Consider the following 27,637-nt stretch of genomic DNA (forward strand, 5'->3'; position numbering starts at 1 on the left):
ACTATGCAATTAACTCACGTCTCTCCTGTACCTTCACATTAGCATCACTGAGAGCGGTATCACCTTTTCAGTGACCTCAGTGTAAGCAATAACATCCTTTTCTGTTAAAATTAATTTTTTTAAGTGAACGTAATGCTCCTGAAAGGGGATGGATTGACAGCCCTGGAAACTGAAGTTCTCTAGCCACAGACAAGGTACAGCATGGGCAGTAGTAGTACACACTTCTCCAAGCTGTCCACCCAACTCTGTCTCAGAGGGCTGCAAATGAAGTTTACCATCCATTTTCCTTCAGTAAGACATAGAAGCATCACTGGCATCTTTGTTATGATATATCTATAGTCAATTAGTAACTAGAGTAAGAACTTTTAGATAGGCTCCCACATTCCTTTAATTAGTGGTGACATAAGTGATATTTGAACCATAGTCCCAGAGGTGAAAGAGTCTTTATCCCATTTCCAATCCCCTGAGCCACAATTTGTAAGAAAGCATTGTTTAACTAATACCAGTTCACAAGGATCTTGAATACTCAAAAGAATTAAGGAAGTTGTATGGTAAATATGATATAATGAGAGGCCTCTAACAGAGTAGTGAGATCCTAGAAGAGTTATGATTTCTGTGGAAAGTGGAGGAAAAACTATTCAGTGAATAGTTCAAATAGAGTTTCTTAAAAAATAATATTATTAATATTACAAGTACGTTTTCATGTGTGTGTTTTTCTACATGGTACAGTACTAATGGAGTCACCGTGGGTCTAGTGGGGGAAGGATGGTCCAGGGATAGCCTATGACTCAGAGATTTGGGTTTAAATCCCTCCTTTATCACAGATTTGCCATCTGTCCTTGGGCAAGCGTCTCTGTACCTCAATCCCCCTCTGCAAGTGGGAGATAATAGTACTTCTTTTTGTCACAAGGGTGTTCTGAAGATAAAGACTGTGAGGTGCTTGGACACAATGGTAACAGGGGAGCCGTACAAATACCTAAGATACGGTTGTTCCTGGATATTCCCCTAAGCATAAGTGTTTATAGGGTGCTTCCTTCTTCAAATATGGCTGCAGGAAAATGCTGGGCAATTTCTTAGAGGGGGGCTCCTATTCCGACTGTGATTTTTGATGTAGATGATATACTATTGTAGCTACTGTAGGTCCTGATCCTACTTCCATTGAAGCAATGGCAAGAGCAAGTGGGGAGCAGTGATACATTTCCCCTTCTCCCCCTGCTTTGGGTAGAGTGCTCCCCTACACATCCTCCTTTGCATTGACTGGTACGAGGAAGGCGCCCCCTTCCATTTCAGTGTACTCTAAAACCAGACAAAACTGTTGCAGACTTGAATAGGAGCAGGGGTAAGTCCATAGGCATTTGTAATGCTCCCCTCGCAATCATTTTAAAAAAGATAGACCTTGTGATCTGCAAATAGATTGTTAACTCCCATTCTCCCATGGCTGATACAGGATATTTTGTAATGTGCTGGCAGTACATAGTTAAATGACAGGAACAGGGATTAACATTTGCAATGCTGTTTAGGGGAGTTAGACAGATATCTGTCCTTAAAGCAATTGGAAGATGTGGGCTAAAGCCCCTGAATGGTTTTGGAAATCTCAGTTTTTCTTTGTTTTGATGTAACCTCCTTGTGACAGGGTGACACTCCTGTCTTCTTCTCTGTCTACACAGACTCAAAGACCTTCAGTTGTTAGACACCCCAGTGCAGTTTTTTTTACACTGGCTCCTCCCACCACCTTATTGAACCATACACCATAATTATTGACAGTTTCAGTTTTACCGTGGTTCTCTGCCGAGAGAAGGAGAGGAAAGGAAAGAGCTATCTCTACCTAGAGATCTGTGCTGGCTCTGGCTCTACAAGCCTGCCTGCCTCTCCCCTGCACTTCCTTTCTTTGTAGGGTGGGGCAATCCCCTTTTTAACCTCTGTCCCGGGTGGCCAATTTTTTTTGGCAATGCCAAAAAAGTGGGGCATGCCCCCTTAGTGGGGCACAGAGAACCATTCGGGAGTGGGGAGAGTTGGCAGCACCAGCTCTGCATGGTGGGGTTCGGGAAAACCATGACACCAGGCGGCTTGGGCCAGCCCTTGCGGTGTGTGGGTGGGTCCCCTAACGTCAGCTTCACATGTTGGAGGGGGCTCAGGCAAGCAGCTTGTGCTAGCCTCATGCATGGGAGGGTGGGAGGACTGGGCAAGCAGCTTGGGCTGGGGAGGGCAGGGACTTGTGTGAGCCTCAAGTGGTGGCCCGTTTTCCCTTTGGGAAATATGGTCACCCTATTCCTGGGTCTTCTTATACCTCCTTTGTTAATGGGACAATTTGCTCATTAGTCCTGCCCCAGCCCATTCTTATTCTCTAGTCAGGCCCTGTCAGATTCACCCTGTGCAGAATTAATTGGTGTTTAAGTGACCAGAGAGGTGGCTCAGCTATTGGTTCCCAGCACTTTGCCATACACCTCTATTTTGGAGAGGGAGAAAGTCTCTGTAAAGAAAGTCCTCTCTAAAATATACACAAAAAGAAAAGGAGTACTTGTGGCACCTTAGAGACTAACCAATTTAAGTGAGCTGTAGCTCACGAAAGCTTATGCTCAAATAAATTGGTTAGTCTCTAAGGTGCCACAAGTACTCCTTTTCTTTTTGCGAATACAGACTAACACGGCTGTTACTCTGAAATCTAAAATATACACGTTTCTTATACCCACTTTTCCATCCAAGGTAAGAACAGCCTGCCGCATGAAGACCAAACCATTGTTATGTCTCCAGGTCTGCCTCAAATCACCTTTCTATACACCCAGATAATTGATCACATCCTGAAAAGCTCACTAGCACCAGAGTCTAAAGTCAATATCCCATTAGCTATTAGTACTCCAGGCATCAAGTACATCCAGTTAGGTCAATCTTCCGAAATACCTTTTGCTATGCCACCTGTATTTCCTCATTGTGGTCCATCAAGGACACCACTCTGAGGCTTTCAATTCCCCAGCCGTTACCTCTCCTGAATGGAGACATGTAGCTCTCTTTCCTGATCGTGTTATTTCTAGGCTGCACAGTTTCCCTCCAACACTGTGATATTCCCCAGCAAGACAGACTTTCTAAGCTGACCTGCTTTGCCTTCTCTTCAGAGGCACTATACAGCATAATTACTACAGTTATAAGTTAGCACACAGCCCTTTCTAAGCAAGCACATTTATTCTTAAGGTAAAGCATTTCAGAGACATCATATTAAAACAATGAAGAGCCATAGGCACGCTAATAAGCTTACCAGAGATCAGCCCAACCCTGAAAAGGGCTCTGGCAGGTGAACGGTCCTTCAAATCCCACCAAGGGATTTTTGTGTGGTTACAAATACATAACTGCTTTGGCTCAGAACAAGCACCCCCCTCCCAGAGAATCTGTGAGTTCCTTCTTTATACAGTGGTGGTGAGGGGGGTTGATCTGTCCTCATGTAACCAGTGATCAGCAAAGAAAAGGTCCCCTCCTCATCCCCACTTTACTTTAAAAAGTTCACTTTGCTTAAATTAGTCTTTTAAAGATGATAACACTTCCCAGGGTTTACATTAGTCAGGTCTCCTCCCTAGAGTGGTTACATATAATTCCACAATAATACATACACATTTTCATTCTTAATACAGTGAATTCCTAAGATATTTAAACTTAATTAAATAAGGTTTAATTTAATTCAATAAGGTTTGTTCAGGATATTGCAGGAAATTGCCATATCTGTCACACAGATTTCCTCCAAGGTATTCTCATGAGTTGCTATCTCCTCTTTCTTTTAAGTCTAACCACTGCTGAGTGTGTCATCTAACTAACAACATACAGGAAAACATAGGGTATATCTACACAGCAACTCGACATCGATGGCTGGCCCGTGCCAGCTGACTCAGGCTTGGTTTGTGGGGTTGTTTCATTGCTATGTAGACTTCTGGGCTCAGGTTGGAGCCTGAGCTCTGGGATCCTCCCACCTCACAGGGTCCAAGAGCCTGGGCTCCAGCCTGAGCCTGGAAGTCTACACAGCAGTGAAACAGCTCTGCAGCCGGAGCCCTGTGTGCCCGAGTTAGCTGGCATGGGCCAGCTGCAGGCGTTTAGTTGCTGGGTAGACATATCCAGAGAAGTGACAGCATAGTGATCTTTGTATGTTTTTTGCACTATTTAGTGATGACCTGGGAGATGACTCAATGAGCTAAAGCTCCTCAGATGTTTCTACTACCTTTTGAATAGTCCTCTGGATTCCACATCCTGCGACAGCTGCTGGATTTGTCTGGGTTTTCATTTAATTTCATTTAACTTCATTCATCCTTATGTTAGAAACACTCCCCCTCAAACTTTGAGTTCATAAACATTCTGATACCATAACTAATAAATGTGGCAGATGTAGGTCAGGTAGGAGCACAAAGTGGGTCCATAGCAATGGCAGACAACATAATATCTTATTAAAAGACAGCAAGTTAGTGAACTCATTGGCAAAATCTCCTATAGGGACACATGTAATGCTGGCTAAACCTCAATAAGTTTAGAGGTTCAAATTCTGACAAGCACCCACAACTTCTCTGAGGCTCTTGGGGTCATCAAATGTTTTAAAAACATGCTCTCTTGTGAAATTTCTGCTCTTTTTGCTTCGAGTCAGTCCAGAAATGCCACAAGAGGTGCTGTCTCTCTCATCAGAACATCTGCTTCTGTCTGTAACCTGGAAGTGGAGAGGGGAATAGAAACACAATAATGAAAATAATAACGGGGGGATTTAACTATACATTTTTGAATCTGCAGAAAAGATCTGTTTCATGTTTCAGGTGAGGATGTAGACTGACTCTTACTGTATTTAAACACATTTGCACCTACCTAATTAAAATCTCAGTATTCCAAAACATTAATAAGTATTGTAGGTAATCTGGGCCCAGTTCCTACTCCCACTAAAGTCAACGACCAAACTCTTATTGGTTGTATGGGGAGCAGGATAAATTCCTTTTTTCTGTGTGGAGGAACCTGAACTTGTCACATTGAATGCACTTACAAATTGTTTGCAGGCATATATTTCAACACATCAGCTATTGGTTTTTATAACCCAATCCTGAGGAGTACAGATTGCCCTCAATCTTCACTAATTCTAGGGAGCTGTAGTGAATGGAAGATGAAAGCTAACAGAACCTTGGAGAATTATGCTTGCTATAGTCCAACTCCAGTACATTTTACTTATGCGAAAAGTTCTTATTGGCTTCAGTGGGAATTCGCATGTGAATAAATCAAGGCGATTTGAGGCCTAATAAAAAATACTGGAGAATATGAGAATGTAGGATGTGATTTTTAATGTAGCCAAAGGGAGTTAGGCACCCAACTCCCATTGAAATTCAATATACTCACCTAACTTCCTTAAATCTCTGCTGTAAGGTATCAATATCCATATTTCAAAAGCCTTCGGAGACCATAATGGTGAGTGTGGTCTGAAAGTCTAGACAGAGAGAGATGCAGTTAATAGGAATAGAAATAACTGAAGCTATTAAATAAACCTGTTTTCTAGGAATTTCAGTGTTACACTCAGGATGGTAGAAATGTAAGGCACCATTAAAATATGTTCACAGTCATAGAAAAGCTATGAAAACACTATCAAATGGTAAATAATGTTAGTGAAAAGAAATTGCTGAGCTGTATTTCTCACAGTAAACACTAGATGGCCATATGGGCTTTTCTTGCCTTTGTCATCTTTTAGAAGATAATGATTAGCAAGTCTTCAGGACGACCATAAATAATATTGTATTAGGAAATTCCTCTCAGGAAATGTAATGCCTGTTGTGCTGATTGGCGATGTAGCAGGAATTACACAATTGTATACTGGAGCTGAGTATTACATACTGTGTCCCACATGAAATCGAGCAGAAATCATTCTTACGAATATCCTAATATGGAGAAAAAAAAGTTTAAAGAAATATCTATAATTAACCTTCCAAGGTACATCTTGTGCTGAGACATGACTGAGAGATAGTTTTATGGCATGAACAAATGTCCATAGCATATTGGTAATCTCTCTCCTGAAAGGCATCTTAGAACATTAACTCCATATCAGGAGCATGGATGCACTATGGTCATTGTAGTTCAAAATTAAGGGCCTTCTTAACTGGTTTCATTATGCTTTATCACATTAAGCAGCCTGTATAATAAAACCAGCTTGCCCAACAACTGACAATACAAATTGGTTTTATTTTGAACGTCTCTTTTTTTTTTGTTTTTTCACAAAGACCGAATTCAATTATTTTAAATATTTCAAGTGTCTCGTGTGATTATGTACTATGATCTTAAATATAGTTTTTAAAGTTAATTATTTTAAGATTAATTTAACGTAACAAGCTGAAATCAAACAATGTCCTACTACTGTATCTAGAATTTCTCATAATGTTCAGTAAAAAGAAAACTGTTCCCTTGAGCACAAGGAAAATGGTATCTAATCTGACATTTGACCTACTGTTATTTAACTCATAAAAACCAAATGCAAATAAACACCAAATAAAAATTGATTTAAAAATAAGGATGTATATCTATGAGAAGAGGAAATTAATGAAACGTGTTTTTTAAAATTTCTAACACACTGAGGGACAACAGGGAGAAAACCACCATGAGCTAACCTCCTGCTCCACAGAGTTTAAACAAGTCCTCAAGACATTAAGAAAGCACACTCGGTGTTACAGTTGATGGTTTATTTTTTCATGGGGTAACTGAGCTGTAGGGAATACTCAGGGGATGAAATTGGTTCTGCTGCACTTTTTTGTTTCTTTTATAATCAGGAAAAGAAGCATCATAAAATGCCATAACTTTGACCTTAGATTGGTCAGAAGCCTGGCTGCTCTAATTAAAATGTGAATGTTCCCAATGTTTTACCGAATAAAGCCCTTTTATAACAAATAACCTTTTGATGGGGAAACCACACTGTTTGTACACCAAAAAGTAATTTCAAGGCTTATGTTGAGTCAGGGCCATGGTAAACACATGCTGGAGCTTCTTGCCCTTCCCCTCTCTTTACCAAAGAATCAAAACAGATGTATTTCAACAACTAGCTTGTACAAATATTCTACTGTACATTTAACTATCGTTTGGAGAGACAACATCTCTTCTAATGACACATTTTTAGAAGTACTACACATGCTTACATTCTGGTGCAGTAGTTAAGAACTCCATAAGTAAGCTTGTGACACATTTACCACTATTAACCCAATTTTTTCACCCCTTTGTGTTTAAATTTCACAGAAAATCTCCCTTAGGCCTGAACTGTCTCATGCTTATTCTTAAATCAGAGAGAAGCAATTTTTTAAAAGTTTGAGGTTCCTCAGTGGAGTTATTTTTGAGTTAAGAAACTCAAAAAATACATGGCTATAATCTTTTTTGAAGAAACAAACAGACAAACAACTAATGCTAGTAATGGCTCCAGTCCTGCTCCAAAAGAAGCTAATGGAAATATCCAAACAATATCAGTTCCTAGGTGCTGCTGTATTTATCCCAGTAACCAGGACAGTGCCAGTGCATTGTAACAAAGATTTCAATCCTCTGTACCATAGAAACTGCAGCATAGCACCTTGCAAGCCTTAGTAATGTAATATATATTATATTGCATATATTAATATAATGAACAAGCAAACCTCTTTGAAATGGCTAGCCATGACTCTAGGTATTTTATACCATTAAAACATATTAAAATATTTTTAATTATATAAAGTTCTGTCTATAGTTTATTGTAATGGATATGTAACTCACACACCTTCTGGGTGAGGTGTTCTGTCCCATCTAGTGGCACCAAGACCACTTAGAGATTAATGAGTGTGCTCTACACTACAGCCTTAGCTAAAGGCAATATAGCATTTAGCTCATGCAGTAGACAATAGAGGCGCATGTATTTAACTGAAAAGGTCCCGGGGTTGATGCCGACAACTGGGGGTCTGTTGGTGTTACAAGTGGGGGCTGGTCCTTGTTATATTCAGCCCTGGGTTACACCAGAAAGAGCAAATACATCTCTCCATCCCAGCACAGCTCCATCAGCTGATTTGGAAGAGCTCTATTCCTTTGTACCACATTTGAGGAGATGCTGGGATCTCCTGGAACTTGTGCTCTGGGAGGGCAATAACCAAGGACTGGGATTATAGTTAACCTCCGTGCAGAGGTGCTAGGGAACTAAAGGGTAATGCTGCATGTGTTCTTTCTCTACTCGTGCTCCTTTGCAGTGCATGGCAAAGTATGACATTTCAAGCCCCGTTCCACAGACATTCACCCATTTGAATTGAATGAGACTACACTTGTGTGTAAAGTTATGGACAACTTATAGGTAAGCATTTGCAGAACAGGACTTACAGGCAAGGAACTATCATTACACATGGAATGTTATCTGTGCTCCTAAACTCCACTCAGTGGTGGGACGTCAGCCTTTCAGCCTGTAGTCCTCATTCATTGTAGATGTTGATATAATACATTGGGGATGCATGCAGACTTGTACTTTCACTGGGATCAGAAAGACCGAGAAAAAAATGATCCAGAAAATAACTAAAGAACAAGAAGGATTGTCACTGAAATTATTTTTTTTTTCTTTTACGATAAAGTTCTCATCCCCTAGCAAAGGAAATTGAACACAAACTAAATGTGTTAAAATAACAGTAAGGACCTTACTTAAACATACACACATATGCATAAAAATCAGAGTTAAGAAATTTGAGACCTTGTTGTTTGACCTTACATACTATGTTATATGTAATCTTATTTTAATACTTGGAACAATAGTGTTAATTAGGGGCAGCTTGGGAAAATGTAACTACATTTCCTGGCTTATGGGAGTCTTAAAATCAAATTCAATATACTTTCAGCTTTGTTTGCCTCTGCATATACTTGAGCTTAATTGATAGAAATGGTACTTTATGAGTTTTGCATATGAAAAGTTTGTACAAAGTAATGTAGTGGATCGCTGAAATACAAATATTTTAGTTACAGGCAGTTACTAATGAGTACAGACATACTGTATAAACAGACACACAGATTGCAACTACAGAGACTTAACATAAGTAATTATTCACTAAATAGACTTTTATTATAATTTTAGGGCTCAATTCTGCTCACTTTATGTACACTGAATAGTCTCATTGGCCAGATTTCTAAAGGTATTTAGGCACCTAAATATGGAGATAAGAGCCTAGTGGGGTATTCAGGTGTTAGAGACAAACTCCCACTGAAATTAATGTTGCACCAATGCCCTTCTAGGCGGTTTTCAAAAGCCTAATAGGCACCTATTTACACCACTAGGTGCCTAAGTACCTTTCAAAATCTGGCCCTTAAACTTCAATAATTTCAATGAAACTTGTGCTCATAAGTATTTTGGGCCAATTTTTTAGACGTATTTAGGTGGATAGGAACCTAGTGGAATTTTCAAAAGTGCATCGGCACCTAACTCCCATCAAAATTGGTAGAACTTATATGCTTAGGTGTTTTGTTTTTTTAAAAATCTATCTAGGTCTAGCCGCATCATTAGGTACCTAAACACCTTTAAAAATCTAGCCCTTAGGAACTTATGATAATTTCACCTGTAGACACCTAAATATGGATTTAGGAGCCTAAATTTATGCTCCTATTTTTGAAAAATTTGGCCAGTATCAGGAAATACCTCCTGAGAGTGAGATCAATAAGACAGTGGAATAGTTTCCCAGCTGAAGTTATGCAATATTTAAAATTATATTGGGCAAAGCACTGTTTTGTAAGGAACAAACCTTTATCGTTAGGGGAATGGACTAACTCTAGAATTTAGAGATGGAAAAGACTGATGAGAGTGGGATAGGAAGATGTCATGGCCAACATTTCTCTTGAATGTTTACATTTGATATCTTCAATATTCTATGTCTCAGTTAGCTGGATATTATATTCTTTGTCCTTACAAGTTAGCAAAAGTGTAAGGGTCCAGTCAAGGTACTGACAGCCTCCTTGAGGTCCATGGAAGTCATCATCTTTTAAGAGGCACTCCGCACCTTGCAAGATTGAACTCTAGGTTAATTAAGGAGAGCAATGGTCATACCACTAAAACAGACTATTGCTAAGGTCAAGTGTACATCATTTCTAATTTGGTATGTGGGGGATACACTGCGAAGGTTTGGGTAAACCCAGACTTAGAGGTAGCTCACAACTCATAATATTTATATACTTCTCACCTTTCTGAAGAAGAGGTCCATTTCTCTTTCAGAGCTGTAATGTAATTCCCAGAAACAAAAATGCAGTAGGCAATAGCGCCAGTGATGTTGATTTGGCAGCCTGGTGAGTACATGGGTATAAGGGAAGAGGTTGCAGCAGCAAGTATTTTAATATCCACACATCTTTATATGCTATTGTATTTCACAGGCTATACTGCACATTAAACTTCTGATGTCTTATTATCATGACAAGACAAAAATTGAAAATAGCACAGAACTGCAGGTAATCCATTTTCATGACAAGTTTGCAATGTGAATGAGGAATAGCAAACATGAGCCATTCTCATTACTGTCCCAAGTCTGTAATCTCGTTGTCCTCCATAGATGTCATACCTGGGGCAATCAGCTCAGTTATTTTTTTTAAAAGGATCATATTTCATATTTCTAGATGTTCTTGAGCAGTCCAGTTATCAGTTCCAGCTACTTCAAAAATGAATGTAAACTATTCTTGCCCAGACTGTTCAAGAAATGCTTGTCAACAGTGAATAACAGTTATGAATATTTATGATACATCTAAATACACCAGAAAAATTAAAGCTATTCTGTAGAAGTTAGATTATTCAGATCACATTTTGATGTACATGCAAATAAGTATATATCGATGCTATTGTAAAGCATGGTTTTTTTAATGAATTGCAGAATATACAGATAAGCCATAATTAGAACTCTTGGGAGCTTCAATACCTAAATCTAATTTGCTGACATGCCAACCATAAGGTCAAATGAGTCTTTAAAAAAAATCCTCAAGTAACTTGAGGTCAGAGACTTGAATATTTTTTTTCAATTTTATACAATTACATATTCAATGAGACTTTGAGAAAGAAACCTATCACTTTTTTAAAATGACAAAGGTGGCTGCAAACACAAGTAAAACCACTGGCTGATGAGGGGTTTCTCATAAATTAATAGATATTTTAAATGTGGTCCTGGAGTTATTTTTGTCAAAACCCTAAAGAAAAATCAATTTCAGGATAAGAGAGAGAAACCTATAAATTGCTAGCTAGGCCCTGCTTCCGATCACTCTTCTGCACTGACAGTTATGAAGTAAATAATTCTCAAGGACATTTCTCATGCAGCTCTATTCAGTTCATAAAAAATTACTCATTTCCTTCTCCTTGTGGTTGATGTTTATACAGGTTTGTGTTGATAGTGATAACAACTATGGCTATTGAGTATGTAGATGCCTATGGCTATACTGTACAGTGACCACTTTTTGGCAGAGTTGCTTTTTCTTCTGATTGTGGGATCTCTTACTTCAGAAAACAAAACTTTGCAATGTAATTTTCCTTGATTTCCTGTGTGTTTTGCCTAACAAGTCTCTAGGTAAAGTCTGGAAAATTCTCTTTAGGAAAACATCAAGGAATCTAGGTCAAAAGTCTTTAAAAAAATGGTATTTTCCACAAACAATACCACAGAGGGTTGCAGTTCAATTTAGCAGCTGAAAAGGGAGCTCTGAGGTAAAGCATAGAATGCAATTACACAGAAATACTGCACGTTAACATTCCAATTGCACAACCAATAATTATGCTGAGAAATGCTGAGCTGGCTAAAGTCTAAAAAGATGTCAATAATACAAGTTTAAGATTTGGGATTAACAATAGTTCCAGATAGTGATAGTGAATAAAAATAATGGACCCTTATGTTCTGTTGTTGAGGTATTCACAGGAGAAGACGTTCTTGATAACACATGGAATCAATTGGGTTTACCATTAATTTATTTATCTGGAATATACCGTGTAAATATCTGACATTCAGAATTCATTCACAGCCCTTTTGAATTTGGCAACTGTGACCAGTTTAGAACTTTAGTTTAATAGTTTTCTTTTTAGCATTTTATTTGTTTTACAAGAGTGCCTGTAGGGTCCAGCCAAGATCAAGTTCCCATTATGTAGGGACTGTACAAACACATAGTAAAAGAGAATCCCTGTCTCAAAGAGCTTACAATTTAAATTGGCAAGACAGACAATGGGTGGAAGGAAGGAAGATAGTACTACCCTATTTTACAGGTGGGTAACTGAAGCCCAGAGAGATTAGGTGACTTACCTAAGACCACATAAGAAACCCGTGGCAGAGGGGGAGGCTGAAATGTGGAAACTAGCTCAGAGGTTCGAGCAGCCAGCAAAGCGCCCCACAGAGAACACAAACAGTCTGGTAAGTTCTGTAAGGGATGTCTATTGTTCATATTTTAAGTTTCATGGCTGAACATGTTAGCCAGTTGGGATAAAGACATTGCGAGCACTGTGGTCTTCCCCATGTGGTCTTGCAAAATCCATGCATTATTTCATCTTTATTTAAAGGATTTTCTGTACTGTGAATGGTTTTTATTATGAATAAACCACAGTAAAAAGCCAGTGATAATGTTTTAATGAAACCAATTAAAAATAATTATCTTTATATTTGGAAATACATTTAACTAACCTATTGTGGTGGACAATCCTGCCCCACACTAGGCTGGAAAGGGTTAACCCCATACTAAGGACTGAGCAGGTCACACCCTTCTCCTTTGTGGGCATGCTCCAAATGGAATCACAGTATAAAAGGGAGCAGCTCAGCTCAGTCCGCCGACTAGAGAGGAGAGAGAATGTATGTTGCAGGCTCCTGTTCAGGAGCTGTCGGAGCCCTAGACCACAGAGACCAGCCACGCTGAGACCCAGGTGAATACCCAACTGTCCATGGAAACCCATGAAGGGAAGGAGTCGTCAGGAACTTCGCCTTACAACTACCCCAGAGAACTAGAGGACCTGCAGACTACAGAGCAGGAAAGTAGGGTAGGAAGTTGCCCAGGGGAACCAGACATTGATCCAGTTGTGGTTCTGCGTACAGAGTCAGTGCGTTTCGGAGGGATCCCCACTGACCCAGTGGCAGCCCCCCCCCTTTTTGGCCACTAGGCCATACTGCCCAGTGCTGAAGGGCTGGCCTACTGAATCTGGCCAGTAGGCCATACTGCCCGATGCTAAAGGGCCACCATACAGATGTAGGCCATTAAGCCTTGTTGCCCTGACTCTAAGGAGAGACCCTCTGTCTCTGACCATTAGGTCATACCACGCTGAGGAGAAGAGCAGTTATTTGGAGTTGGCCGCAGAGCAGTAATGACCCACAGGGGTGTTGGGGTATACCTAGCGCACAACACCAATCTATAAAATAACCAACCAAATACAAACTTTTAATGAACACAGCAGTGCAAACAGAACTCAAAGTACAACAGTAAGAACATTTCAAATACACCATTTTGGGTGGGGGGAGAGTGGGGCATAAAGTTACAGGTGAGTTTACACCCTGCCTCTGCCTTTTCTTGTCCACATGGGTTCTGGGATAGAGTGCCGTGGCTCAGAATTGTCAGGTGCACTGCAGAGCTCAAAAGAGCTGGTCTCCCACATGCAAGTGTCCTCAGTGCCCAGAGGTTGGATCTGAGAGGTGAATGGGAGCCACTGATAGCACTGCTGGGTGTATGTGGCAGTTAGGGGTTGTTGCTGGTTCCAGTAGCTAGCATTGTCCAGGGGCTGAAAGACAAGTCTGGGCCCCAAATTACAGGGCCTGCTGGCCTTGCAGGAGCATGTTTTGCAGGAGGGCATTCTGACTGAGGGTGGCATCCATGAGCTGCCTCAGCATCTCTCTCCTTTTCCATGCGCTCCTTCACCATGATGATGTTCTTAGTCACTGCCATGCTTTCCCTGTCCATCTAAAATTTTGGTTACAGACCAATAAAGGATCACTGTAATAAACAGAGCATGCTGAAGAATTCTCTACCCTCCCTAAAATTAATCACATTACAATATCACTCAATCATTTCACATTTTGCAAGCTTGGCTGACTTTTACTTTGCTACCCCTGTAGCTATAGATCTAAGGGCAAAGTATTTCAGTGGTTAAGGCCCTGACCCAAAGCAGACTGGAATGAATGGGAGACTTTCCATTGCCATCAGTGAGCTTCAGGAAGGCCCATGTTATAATTGTCCTGCCTACTATTTCAGTGTTTCATTTAACACCCTCGCAACTTCTTGAGTGAAGCGCAGTTCCTTACTTTAATGTGTAGAAATATCTTTTCAAATCATGGAAATATATATAAGATGAGACACAACTTAGCAGTCTAAAAAGTTTTGACGATCAAGAAGAAATAGTTTTTAGATGGAAATGCTATCCCGAAAACAGTGTGGCTGCCTAATGAGTTCCTTAAGAGTAATTTTGACGGATTCAATTTGATTAAAACCAGCATTGTGAAACTAGCCGCATTGCTGAGATAATCATAGTGGTTGAAAGCTGCAGGCTTCCTGTTAAATTACTGTTCATTATTGTTACATAAAATATTTAGAAAAGGAATGCTGCTGAGCCACAGCATGGACCTGGGAATTCTCTGCAAAGCAAAGGTAAAATTCACCTCACCAACCCACAAATCTCCACCACGGTACTCCTCATTTCTTTATTCCAAAAGTATTTACATTAGCTGCACTGTATTTACTGGACTTGGGTACAATTAGGTATTTTAAAAATGGGCAGGCTGATGTGCTGTTTCGTTGAGCTGGTGTGTGCTGTCAGTATGTGGCTCCAAATAGTACAGAGGCTATTCAGCTAAAGGAAAAACTGACAAAACTCCCAGCAAGACAACTGGGACACTTTTCCATTTCTCTCCTCCTCCCACTGCCATCAGCATAACCGCTTTTTACACATGGTTTCAGGAGCACTGGAAAATTCTCCTCGCATAACTCCTGGCAATTGGATTCTCTGGTTGGTAGCATGGATAATTCTATTTGGATTGTGAACTCTCAGGAACTCAAGAAGATTCTTGTGAGGTGCTGTCAGAAGAATCTAAGGGAGATCTTGTTCTCAAAGAGAAAGTGGGGCAAATGCCTGACGTAGTACCTGTGATAGGACTGATATGGAAATCTATGTCTCTCAACAAAATATGGTGGGAGGAATAGTTCTCTGGGTGTATTTCAGAGAGTCCTTGTAGCATTGCTATAAATTTGGTTTATGCTTTACAGCAAGGGTGGTGGAGGTGGGAAATAAACTTTCTGGAGTTCTTTTTTGTAAAAACTTACTGAAAAGAGAATTAGTGGGGGGCAAGCAGAACTTTGAAACGTTACTATGCACCATAAAATAAAGCACCATTTTAGGCCCCAATCCTGCGAACACTTACATATGTACTTGCCTACTGTGAACAGTCCCTTAACCCATGTAATCTGTGGGAGTAGAGAGTGTGTATTAAGAGGGAAGAATCTGACCTTTAGTTAGTATTATTTTAATGACATAATTGAAAAATGGCTATTTCTTTAACACCGACATCTCTGGCTTTTGTTTATGTAATTTTTTTATGGCCCAATCCCATCTCAAGGTTGCAGCAGCAACCCATGCATGACTTTCCTGGAAAACAGAACAAAAGTCCCAGATTTGCAGTCCTGTAGGCCAGCTATCTGAGGTGACAGTCAGGTTAAGTGTATTGTTTTAACAGCTTTAGTCGGAGAGAGCATTGTTTTATTAATAAACACAAAAATAGAAGTTTTTAGCAATTTAAAATGAGAATATTTCTGAAAAACAATCCTTATTCAGGGGGAAAAAAGTACACTATCTGTTATACATGGCATATAACCTTAGAAAGGACACTGTCAGATCAGGCCTGACAAAATATAGTTTATTATTCTCATTTGTTAGATGCCAACACTGTGCTTTTGATAGAACAAACGAAAAGGACACATAAAGATCTTACAGTTTAAACATGCAGACAAGATCAATCAATCCCAAAATGCATTCGGATATCCACAACAAAGATCTATCAAAGTATGCTAGTTATTATTTGAGTGGATGACAGCATTTTTACTGACATGGATTAGCATTAATGGACTTCCTGACGTGAGTTTTAAGGAGGTCACTGAATGAAGAGAAGCGAAATGGCACACAGGGCTAGTTCTAATGGCAGATGGCTGCATGGAGGGTGCAAAGAAGATTATACAAGCCACTGCCTTGCACAGAGATATTAAGTCAAGTCTTCAATTGTACCCTTGCATGCAAAATGGCACCCTCTGTACAGTGTGACTTTGGGTGCACCATATATGCAAGATCATGCTGTGTGGAGAATGCCATTTTGTTTGTGCAGTTAGGGACCAAACAGCATCATTGCATGCGCACAGCTAGTCCTGGGGCATGAATGCATGCCTTGCATATGATGACAGCACGCCACTGATGCAAGGGTGATGAGGATTCACATGTGAAACAAAGGAGCTGAGATGAGTTACAAGGGAACAACAATGGAGAACAGGGTTGAAGTTGAGGCTGAGAAGGTTGAGCTTGATGTGAAAGGCAAGAGGAAGCCAGTGAAGGGAATCTAAGGGGAGAGTGACAAGGGCCTAGATTCACAAAGGTACTTAGGATTGTGACACTCAGGAACATACTGCAATTCACAAAGCCTGAGCTGGGCACCTAAAATGAATGTGGAGAGATAGACATCTTAAATTGTGATTCATAAATGCCAACATGCTTAGGGAGCCACCTAAGCTAGCTAGTGGGAAGGGTATTACCTAAGCCCCACTCCTGTCAGAGCTAGGTGTCTAAATCTGGGCTGCAGAGAGGCACCTATCTCTGCTAGCAATTCTCAACTGCAAACCCTCTTTGGAATGGGCACTGAAAGTATATTTTGCAAGAAGTCAGTGGGGAGGAGGAACTCCATCATCACTTTTATCCCAGTGGCCAAGGTACTCACCTGGGAGGTGGGAGCCCCTCCGGTTCAAGTCACCCCTCCACCTGATGAGAAGGGTGCTCTGCCACCTCTCAGGTAAGAGCCCTCGCCATCAGGCTATGGGATATTCTGATGTGGGATTTCCTCAGTCTCTCCTGCTGAAGCTGTTCCACTGTGGATAAATCATTGTAATGTTATTGGGGCAGGGAGACTGGATCCTGGTCCCAGGTGAGTGCTCAAACCATCAGGCTACAGAGTCATTCTCATACTTGTTCTCTCTCTGGCCCAAAGGGCCAGCGTTTGTCCACAGAGGAACAGCTTCAACAGGAGAGAGTGATGGGAGCCCCACATCAAAATATCCCATAGCTCAGTAGCTAGTGCACTCAACAGCGAGGTGGCAGAACTCTGTTCAAATCCCTTCTCTCCCCTCAAGAGGAGGGGGGAGTTGAGCCAGAGGCCTCGCACATCCCCAGTGAGTACCCAAATGTTTGGGATAAAAGTTCTGATGGAGGGCCGATGTGTCCTTCCCACTCCCCTCAGCTGTTTCGTGTGACCCGAGGGGCCTGATACGGTGGATGGTCTCTGAGCACACCTTCTGGATTTCCCCCCTCTCCCGCCACCAGTTAGGTATCCAAACACCTATCTTTCTCTGGTTCCCCTGGTTTGTGTTAGGCAGGTGTTAGGTGTTTAGATACCTGGAGTGAGGCAGCAGTGCACATGTCCAGAGGCAGAAACATAAGCACCTACAAAAATTTAGGCGCAAGTTTAGGCACCTACAGCGTTCAGCAGAGAGGAGCAGTGGCTCTGTTTGGGGTTCTTGCTCGGTGTTCCCTGATTTTCAACCTTTGACCTCACTCCCATTCCTATTTTTCTCCTCTGTTGTGCCCACTAATCAATAGTAGCCTGGGATTAGTGGTTCCTTTCTTTTAACTGAGGGGGCAGGTCTTTAGTCTTGGTTAGGCCGCGATCCACCTGACCCAGTGCTTCAAATAGTAGAGAGTGCAGCAGGAGTTCTGTGAATCACAGGGTAACCTAAAACTGGGGCTTAGCCACCCAAGTCTGGGATTTAAGTGAATCCAGGCCATAGTCTTTGTGCTGGATGAGAGATCTGATTTTAGCTACTGGATTCCGGATAGACTCGAGGGGAAGTTTATGGGGGAAAGAGAAGAAAGAAAGAGTAATCCTTGTAGATATTACCAAAATTCTCTGTAGATTTTGATAGTCTCTGGTAACGATCAAGTTATTTGAAGAATTGTGACAGTATAATATAGTTATAGGATGGTTAGCAGATGGTTTCTGTGTCAACAAGGAAGTAAAGTATTTGTTTTGTGTACCCTGTACAATAAAACAATGCCAAGACATCTAACCTACAGCCACAACATTACTTAGGTAATGTTAGAAAAATGGCAGGGGGTTGTTTCTATTGGCTGCCATCATGGAGTGGTTCATGAAGTTATAATAAATTCTATCCCGAAATGCCTTGAAAAACTGAACTGTGGCTTAATCTAGTTTAAGGCCATTTTTCACTCCTGGTACATGAATTAAAACTTTCTTCCAATTAGATAAATCTATTCCTTTTACTTTTCTTATGGAATCATAAGTTATAAACCTCCACTGGTTTTAATAATTAATATCATCTTTGAAAAGCTGCAGGTGAGCAGTCAAATAAAGCCAGTTTTATTAAGAAGAGAATTAATGATCAGTGATTACCACTGTTATAAACTATATGCCTGGGTCTATGCCATAACAACTATCATGTATTAAGTTTCTGTGGTATGACTAAGGCACCTAGTTTAGAAAACAGATTGTTCCCTAGCTATTAATAAACCTGGGGCCACTCTAATTGTTTTTGACTGTCATTACTGTAGTACTGAATGCCTGCTGTGTTACAGTCAATTTCATTTTAAGAACAAAACTACAATTGCTTAACTGAAACCCCAAAAGAAAATAGCAGTTTCAGGCTGAATCTTTGTCCTTAAAAAGTGGATTAAAAGGAAATAACATGACATTGCACCACAATGGTGTAACAACACGGTGGATTTACATCTATGTTGTCATGACAGATGAAGAAGATTTTCCCTGTCCAAATTAATGGGGCCAAACGAACTAACCCTTGCTCAGCTGAGTAGTCTAACTGAAATCAACAAAGCTCCTTGTGTAAAGATTAAATCATGTGAGTAACTGTTGGATTAGGTTCTAAATTTGGGATTTAACAGTTTGCAAGCTTCAGTCTAGGAGAGTGAAGACAGACCAAAGTGTTGTAGCAGGCACCCAGTAGTGCCTGTTATATTTCAGATTACAGAACAGTTTTTCATTGTAGCTCCCTATATGAAACTTTCATATTAGGGGCCAAATTCTGATTTCACTTACACGGGTGTAAATCTGGGATGACTCGAATCAACACAGCTGCTTCAGATTTGTGGTCATGTAACTGCGATCACAATCTAGCTTTGCTCTCTGGTGGAAGGGAACATCTGTAGAGATGTTTAAGTTTCAGGAGGCCAGGCTATCTGAACCATTTTTGAATGCATATTTGTATAGTGTTTATCATTGATTTCATTGCTGTCTTCTCTAGATTGTCAAATAAGATTTGGTTTATTAAGGTGCTTTTGGACCATTCCCCCTCCCTGGAGTGGAAGACACACTTTTGAGGAAGCTACCAGCAGCCTGCTTCTCCACTTCCTGTGGTGTGGGATGTCAGCGGCAAACATCTTTCCTGCTGTGAACCAGGTTTCTTGCTGCAAGATGCTTCCTGTAAATGTTCCAATTAGAATGCTGCATTTGATTTCATTTTGTAACAGGACATTTTTCATGTGATTTAATATTTATTAATTTTATCATCCTACAGTGCAACTGCTGGTATTGGTTTAATCAGTTCTTTGAATGTCTGTATGTGAAATATACTTAAGCAAATCATCAAGTCCTGTGTATATTCTGGATGCAAAGGGGAGGATACAGAATGTATGAGTTTTTTGATAGAATGTAAGTCCTGAACTTATATCAAAGTATAAAATAATAAATTATAGAGTCAAAAAAGACTACTTGGATCAACTGTGTTCATCACTTGCATTTAGAAGGATTAAGTCCCTTTATAATTCCTTCTAATGTCTTCTAGATCATGTATACTAAGGCAAAATATCTCTTATGTCTTTGAAGTCCAGGCAGGACTTTTATGCTAGTTTGACTATCAAACTTCATTTTGTATTTGTTGCTATAGCTACATTTTCAACTAACGCTAAAAGCTTGCTTTGTCCACCTGATGCTTAAGGGTTGTGTTACCCTTAAGTGTGTGACCATTGCCCTACATAGTTTCTTTAAAAGGGTTTTTACATATGGTGCACATCTGAATCATCTGTTTACAGAGGTTTCACAGTTTAACCTACTTAAACCCAAGAGAAACAGAGAGGCATTGTGGTGATGTGTGGCACAGTGTTATCAACTGAAATTTTAATTGAATCAAAGGTCATAGAGTTTCATTCCCTTATACATATTAATTTATTTGGAAAGGGTGATGTCAGTGCTACGGAGCATGACTGCAGTGTTGAAAAGAAATGTAGATTGAGTGAAATATAATAAACCAACTATGTAACTTAAATATTTACAAATTAAGGGTGAATTTTCAAAGGCATATGGTGTTGGCTTAACTCTGGTCCCATTGATGGCAATGGTCAAACTCTGCTTGATTTCGATGAGAGCACAGTTAGGATCAATGCTGAGTACTTTTGAAATCCCTATGCTTAGGAATAATTACTACAGTTACTTTATAAATTCAAGCTTTCTGCTTTCCTAATTATTACATTTTTAGTTATTTAGTGCCTCATTGCCCACAATGCAGTTGGTTACTCATTTTCCATCTTCACTCTCATTTAACTAAGGGATAAGTCTGCAAATAGCAATCCATTATTTTCAGTTTTTTAATTTGGGGCTGAAATTTCCCATGCTTGAACTCAACCCAAAGATGATATTTTGTCAAAAAAATGGTAGTATATTTTGAGGAAATATTAAATCATGCTGTTAAGGATCACACTGTAATGCACACATGCAGGGGGCAAGTGTAAAGACTGAACAAATGTTCATGCTGAAATCTGTGTTTGACTTTTGTACGTTCAACTGTACAACCTTAATTTTATGTTGACATTGGGCTCTGATCTTGCTGCTATTAAAGCCAATGGAAACCTTATAATTGATTTCCATGAGAGTCGGTGGATTTAACTGAAGGCAAGATTTGGCCTAATGGGTTAGGAGTGGAATAAGTGTTGGCAACAGTAATCAAATGAATTAGTACTATGCAAAGTGCAAGTAGATAGAATCATCATGCCTAGCATTTTCAGTGCTATGTATAGACAGTATTAGAAAGCAAAAGTCTGTTTATATTTCAACACCCAAATATTAAACATACATAAAAAGATTGCTGCTTTTCTTAGAAGATGACAGGTCATTTATTTTCAAAGTTGGTTCATACACGTTTTTATGAGGCACTATTTGGGACAATTCACATTTTATTTTTTAGCTATACTCATTTAGTGGAACCATTCTTGGTGTCCAATAGAACACAGAATTATAGGGTTTCCAAACTAATATTTACTTTTCTCCAACATAGATTTAAAAAAAAATCCTCACAATATTATTGTACAACCTATGATTTAGTTGGGGATTGGTCCTGTTTTGAGCAGGGGGTTGGACTAGATGACCTCCTGAGGTCCCTTCCAACCCTGATATTCTACGATTCTATGATTCTATCTCATGTAAAATAAATATTAGGTAATGAGCTACACTGTGGGGTACACCTAACCAAGTTTTATACTAAGAATATATATCTTGTGTCAAGAACTTCATTATAAGGTCACCATATGTCAGTAGAGGATTTATTATAGCTTTCATGTTAGGAAAGGTTGCAAATCAAGGTCCATCTCCAAAACTTGTTCTCATTTGCTCATAATTGTCTTCAAAATTTTCCTTTTAGAAGAAAGTTTCCATGGTTGATGTTAGCCCAAAGATGAACATTATTTGAAAGTTTGAGCAAAACTGAGTTAGTTTTAGTTAGCTGGAAGAGTACATTTTTCCAAATACATTTTTTCCTCCCACAAGGCTTAAAATTAGTCCACATAAATAACACTAAAACAGCTGAATTTAACATCTCAAACTTTGTATTAGGCCTGCCATCAGTGAAGAATAATCATATGCAAACTTTGAAAAAAATCCATCCATCGATTCCCATAGGGCCTGATCCTGCATCACCCAGTGGAAGACGATGGGATTTTTGCCATTGTTTTCAGGGGAAGCAGGTACTCTCTTGTATGTCATTACTCTCAGATAAGGCCTGATCCTGATCCTGCTAAATTTTAAACAAGTGCTTAACTTTAAGCATGTGTGTTCTCACTGAAGTCAACTTTAAGTACTCTAAAAGTCCTATTGACTTCAGTGGGACAACTCATGTGCTTAAAGTTAAGTACCTATGTAAGTGCTCACAGTATTGGAGCCTACATTTGCACATAAGAGCTCTCTTTGTTGTCAAAAAGGAGGCTATGACACACAGTAAAGTGGAATGAATGTTTCGAAATGCTTCAATGCCAGAGTCTCTAGGTACCACAGACCTTGTAAGTGCAGGTATATCTGGGGGATGTGGTTAAAGTACTTTGTTCCCAACATTGTGCTGCCAGCAGATATCAACATTTTTTTGTCCTTTAGCTTATATAAAAATTCATGTACCATCTTCATATTAACAGAAAAGTGGAGTACAAGACTAGTCAGTCAATCTGTCAATTTGCTTTCCTGTTAAACGAAAAGCACTCTCATAACACTGATCCAGGAAGAAGGTTCCTTAAAAATATAGAGTTTATTGATAGGACAGCACAACGGTCAGCTTGTATAATTTGAAATGGGGAGTGGAAGTGTAGATCTTTTAGGGGATCAGACTGTACTCTCCCCCAAGACATTTTTGATAATATCATTCAGTACAATCCGGTGCATTCCAAAGGCAAAAAAAAAAAAAAACTTTTTAGAAGAGTTTTTATGAGTATCAGGGACCAACTGCTGGTAAGAATGTTTTTTACTATCAAGGGAGTATAAATTCTACTGAAGCCAGTAAAATTGTCCCTTTTTTTCTCTTCAATTTAGTGGCAGAATTTTAACAAGTTGCTTCCAGGAACCCCTGCGAGCTCCCTTCAGTCCACCATTCTGTTAAAGCCTTGGATGTATCCAAGCATGGACCACTGAATTTAAAAGAAAGTTATAAGCAATTTAAAATTGTCCTTGGTGCATCCTCAATGTAAAATTTCTATTAGTTTTTGAGTTATGTAATTGCCCTATAGCACCATGGAGTTGCTTAATAATAAATTTGCCATTCTACAGTGCTCAGGGAGGGGATAAGGCTGAGAATAGTAATATATGGTAAAACTATATTCAATTGCTTGTTACTTTCTTAGAAAGTTTCCTTTCTGACCTGTGTTGTTTTTCACATTAAGAGCAAACAGTGCTTGTATTCAATAGTCTTTTTAGTCAAACATCATATAACTTTAATCCCATGGAAACCAGAGCTACCTGGGAGTTGCAGCTCTCTACTCTGCCTCTGCAGCATGCAGCTCCCTTTTCTAATATGGAGGGTGACCTTTCTGTCTTCAGCTTCAAGGCCCTTCATGGCTATCCCCATGCTACCTGTTATCTCTCACTGTGGAGATGCTGACATGTGCCTCTGATTTGTCAATTATGCCAGATTTCATTATCCACTTATTACATTTTCCCACACGCACCTTTGTGCTTTCTCTCATGCATGGGAGAAGTTCCAGTAAATTTAAAAAGGGCCACCTCACTGTCCTCGTATAAATCCCTCTTAAAACTTTCCACTGCTGTGATGCCTATAAAAGGGTTTGACAATGGTTAGGCAATTGATGTCCTGAGACCACTGCAGATCATTCTGACCAACATTGTCTCATTGTGCTCTGTTACCTATCTGTATCCTCCTGGTGTCTTGTCCCAAACTTAGATTGTAAACAGAGCTGTGCAGAAAAAGGGAACGTTGTTTCAGATTTTGATATTTTTGAAATTTGGTTTTGTTCAGCATCTGAATGAAAACCAAAAATTTCAAGTTTTCCAGGAAACAGAATGGAGCCCTGGCTCCAGAAGGGAGTCACAGCCCTTGGAAGCTCTGGAATTCCTAACTCTGGGGCAATCCAAATACTGGACTGTGTAAGAGCTATGGATCCTGGAAGCCCTGGGGTCTCTGAATCCAAGGCAGTATGAGGGCTTCCGTGAGCTGGCAGAAAATGAGGCAGGTTTCCAATGATAACCTGGGTTCCAGAGGAACTGTGTTGAAAATGAATCACCTCGGCAAAAACTTTAGATTTTAAGCAGATCAGCACGTTTTGACAATGTTTAGTCAGAATTTCTCGGACCAGCTCTTGCAGTAGGAACTGAGTTTTATGTTTGTGCAGTGTGTTGCAAAGTAGAGTGGGTCTTGGTTCATGACTGAGGCTTACAGCGACTACCTGTCATATCTCAAATAAATAATTTTAACCTCTGCAGCCATGCCCCACATCCTTACACAATAATAGCTGCTCCCAACACAACCTAAAAGTGACGTTTCCTGGGAAGGTTGAGAAGAATTTGTTGTATACTTTTTGCATGTTGCAGTGATACATCATGTGTGCACATGCACAAGTAAGAGAAAACACAAGGGAGTAACTGGCAGGTATTGAATGGGAGCTGGCGTTATGCTGCCCAATTCTGAGGCACTTTAAATTATGAATCTTAATGTCTGCCTTATTTATAAGCAGCAGATAAGAGGTATCTCATAGGCATGTTGAGGAACTTGACTTATTAATGTCTAAGATGCTTTGAAGCCCTTGGAGGAAAGTTGCTAGAGAGGACAGATGACTATCATCATGCCTAGCTATGTAGATAAAATGTTCTCTTTGCTAAGATAAGAAGGATTACTTATAAAGGGAAATACCTCTTACCTACCAAGTAAAATATAAAAGAAAACATTGGGAGCAGATTGGCAGTTGGGAGGGAGGCATATACTGACCCTGTATCGGGATTCCTCTAGGCTGTGGAACCCCCAGCAGGGGCTTGTGCATGGCTTTCATTTCAAGTGGAGAGAAATGAGGCAGAGAATCTTCCTCATCTGCTTTCCCACTGGACAGTCATGAAGACATTATGAATAGCCAGGGTATATAGCCCTTCAGATGTATTGTAGTGGTCTAACGTTCTCGAGTTGTGGACGTCTTACTGTTTCTTAATCTTTCACTGGTCTGAGTAATAGTAAGAGCACACATAACTTTTTAGTTTAAGAGTTGAATTAGTGTCAGGATCAGACCTGCATTCCTTGTGCAGTTAAAACTTACATTTGATTTGTGGTACTTCAGTGCTGAAGGAATACCATATTAGCTCCAATGATGTTAAAATTTGGACAGCTGGCAGATAAGGTTGAGGGTATAGAATTATATACTGATAGGTTAGAGAAATTAACTGAGGGAGGGGCAAGGAGAGGAATTACAGGCCAAGGAGGCAAAAATTGAGAAGGCCTTTACAAATGTTAAATGCATACTAAAAGAAAAGAAAAATCCTCAAGTCAGACTGGAATTCCTGGAAAAAAATCAGATTCAGGCTTATATGTTGGTAGAGTGGTCCTTCTGCAGGGTGAAGAAGTTGCAAATCCATACAATTGGTGAGGTCAAGGCAAGAAAGAATGGCTTTCAAAACTGGTGCATTCCAGTGTGATTATAGATACACAATTTGTAGAGTAGATAAAGAATTGGTTATTTGAAAGGATCAAAAAGGAGCTAGCAGAGCTATTATGTTTTGACTGTCAGATCTGAAGGGTACAGACAGTTCTTTCTAAAGCTCAGAAGAAAAAAGGAAGTCAAGTGTAAGAGGAAATCAGATATTTTTTTCCTGCAGTCTGGCCAAACATCCAGTTGAAGGGGCAGACCTTTATTCCAGTAAAGATTTTTTTCCTGCCAAAACTGGAGGTGGCTACCTAGCTCCCAGCCAAACTGAGGATGAATTATGAAAATAAAAAGACAGTATATCTACTGGGACTCTATGAGTCATTTGAAGATCTGTTGCAACATGTTGAAAGCAACTGAATTCAGGAAGATCTGGTTTCTAGCTCATGCTTAGAAGGAACCTGAGGACTTTATGGTTTCCTTTTCCCTGACTCCCAATCAAGTTTTATAGCCCCTATACCTAGTAAAACAATGTTTTTTTAAGTTTGTATGTTTCATGGGAGTGTTGCCTTTAAGAAGCTATTTTAGTTAAATGGGAGCAGACAGAGTGTTCAGTTTGTGACAGGACTCCATTGTTTAGTTTGAAATTATGTTCTTCATTTGATGGCTTCATGGTATCAACAACTATTCAGCAGGCATATCTTCTTGTGCTCCCCCTCAAAAAAAAAAAAGAAAAAAAGAAAAAAAGCAGGCAAAATGCATCTTGAATTGATTTTACAATTTACTAATATTAGATATCAACAGGAAGAGTTTCTTCAACCTGATGTTTATTATTATAGACAAGAGTATGACTTTGGCCCCTAACTGTGCAAACATTGGCTGGCTGGGTCCTTTTGACTATGTCACAGCCATGCACAAACTTCAAAGATGCAGGGGTAGAACCTCATCACAAAAAAGGCTACATTTTATGAAATACATAGTGTAACAGTTTGGGACACCTTTTAGTTTATGAATTCTTTTGTGTTTTATGAAATATAATATATGATTATAACCTTTGTTTTTATTAATATTTCCATTATGTAGCAGAAACAGACTATGGCTGAAGATGACATGGGGCCATCTACATTGAATAGTTCTACCTTGGAGAGACAGCGGGGGTGCTATCAGCAGAACTATTGACTTAACAACTCTCTGCTCAACAGCTGATGGGGGGTTGGAGCATGGAAAATCCGTAATGGAAGAAGAGAAACAGAAAAAGGTGTTAGACTGCTTTTAAAAGTAATATGCTCTAAAAGGAAGAGGCAGTCAATCATCAGAAGTATAAGACACAGCTGAAGGAGTTTGTTTTGCATATTTTTGTGACTTGCTTGTGCTCTCGAAAAATAAAGTATGTGTTTAAGAAGTTCCTTTGCAAAGTCGTGTGACATAAGAGTGACCATACTGGGTCAGACCAACGGTCCATTTAGCCCAGTATCTTGCTTTGACAGTGGCCAATGCCAGACAATGCTTTAGAGGGAATGAACAGAACAGGACAATTATCTAATAATCTACTCCTTGTCTACCAGTCCCAGCAACTGGCAGAGAGAGGCTTAGGGATGCCCAGAGCATGGGGTTACCTTCCTTACCATTTTGGCTAATAGTCATTGATGGGCCTAACCTCCATGAACATATCAAGTTCTTTTTTGAACCCAGTTATCATTTTGGGTTTCACAACATCCCCTGACAATTTGTTCCACAGGTTGACTTTATCACATGAAGAAGTACTTCCTTGTTTGTTTAATTTCATTAGGTGACCTGTGGTTCTTGTGGTATATAAAGGGGTAAATTACACTTCCTTATTCACTTTCTCCACACTATTCATGATTTTATAGACTTCTATCATATTTCCTTTAGTCTTCTCTTTTCTAAGATGAACATTATCGATCTTTTTAGTCTCTTCTCATATGGAAGATGTCCCAGATCCCTAATCATTTTTGTTGCCCTTCAATATACCCTTTTGAAGTCTGATATATCTTTTTTGAGGTGAGGCAACCAGAACTGCACGCAGTATTCCAAGTGTGGGAATACCATGGATTTATATAGTGGCATTATAATATTTTCTCTTATTTTCTACCC

The 27,637-nt window shown here is 39.7% G+C and overlaps 1 long non-coding RNA gene across 1 annotated transcript in view; it reads left to right on the plus strand.

Annotated features, from left to right (window-relative positions):
• The window catches only part of LOC122464448, a 33,888-nt gene extending 6,987 nt beyond the window's left edge, over positions 1–26,901 (plus strand). Inside the window, exons 3-4 of the long non-coding RNA XR_006288480.1 lie at positions 19,460–19,610; positions 26,606–26,901. This is a non-coding gene — a long non-coding RNA (uncharacterized LOC122464448). The remainder of the gene's footprint in view (positions 1–19,459; positions 19,611–26,605) is intronic.
• The last annotated feature ends 736 nt before the right edge of the window (positions 26,902–27,637 follow it).

Source organism: Chelonia mydas, chromosome 2 (assembly GCF_015237465.2).
Source record: "Chelonia mydas isolate rCheMyd1 chromosome 2, rCheMyd1.pri.v2, whole genome shotgun sequence".
Taxonomy (NCBI): domain Eukaryota; kingdom Metazoa; phylum Chordata; order Testudines; family Cheloniidae; genus Chelonia; species Chelonia mydas.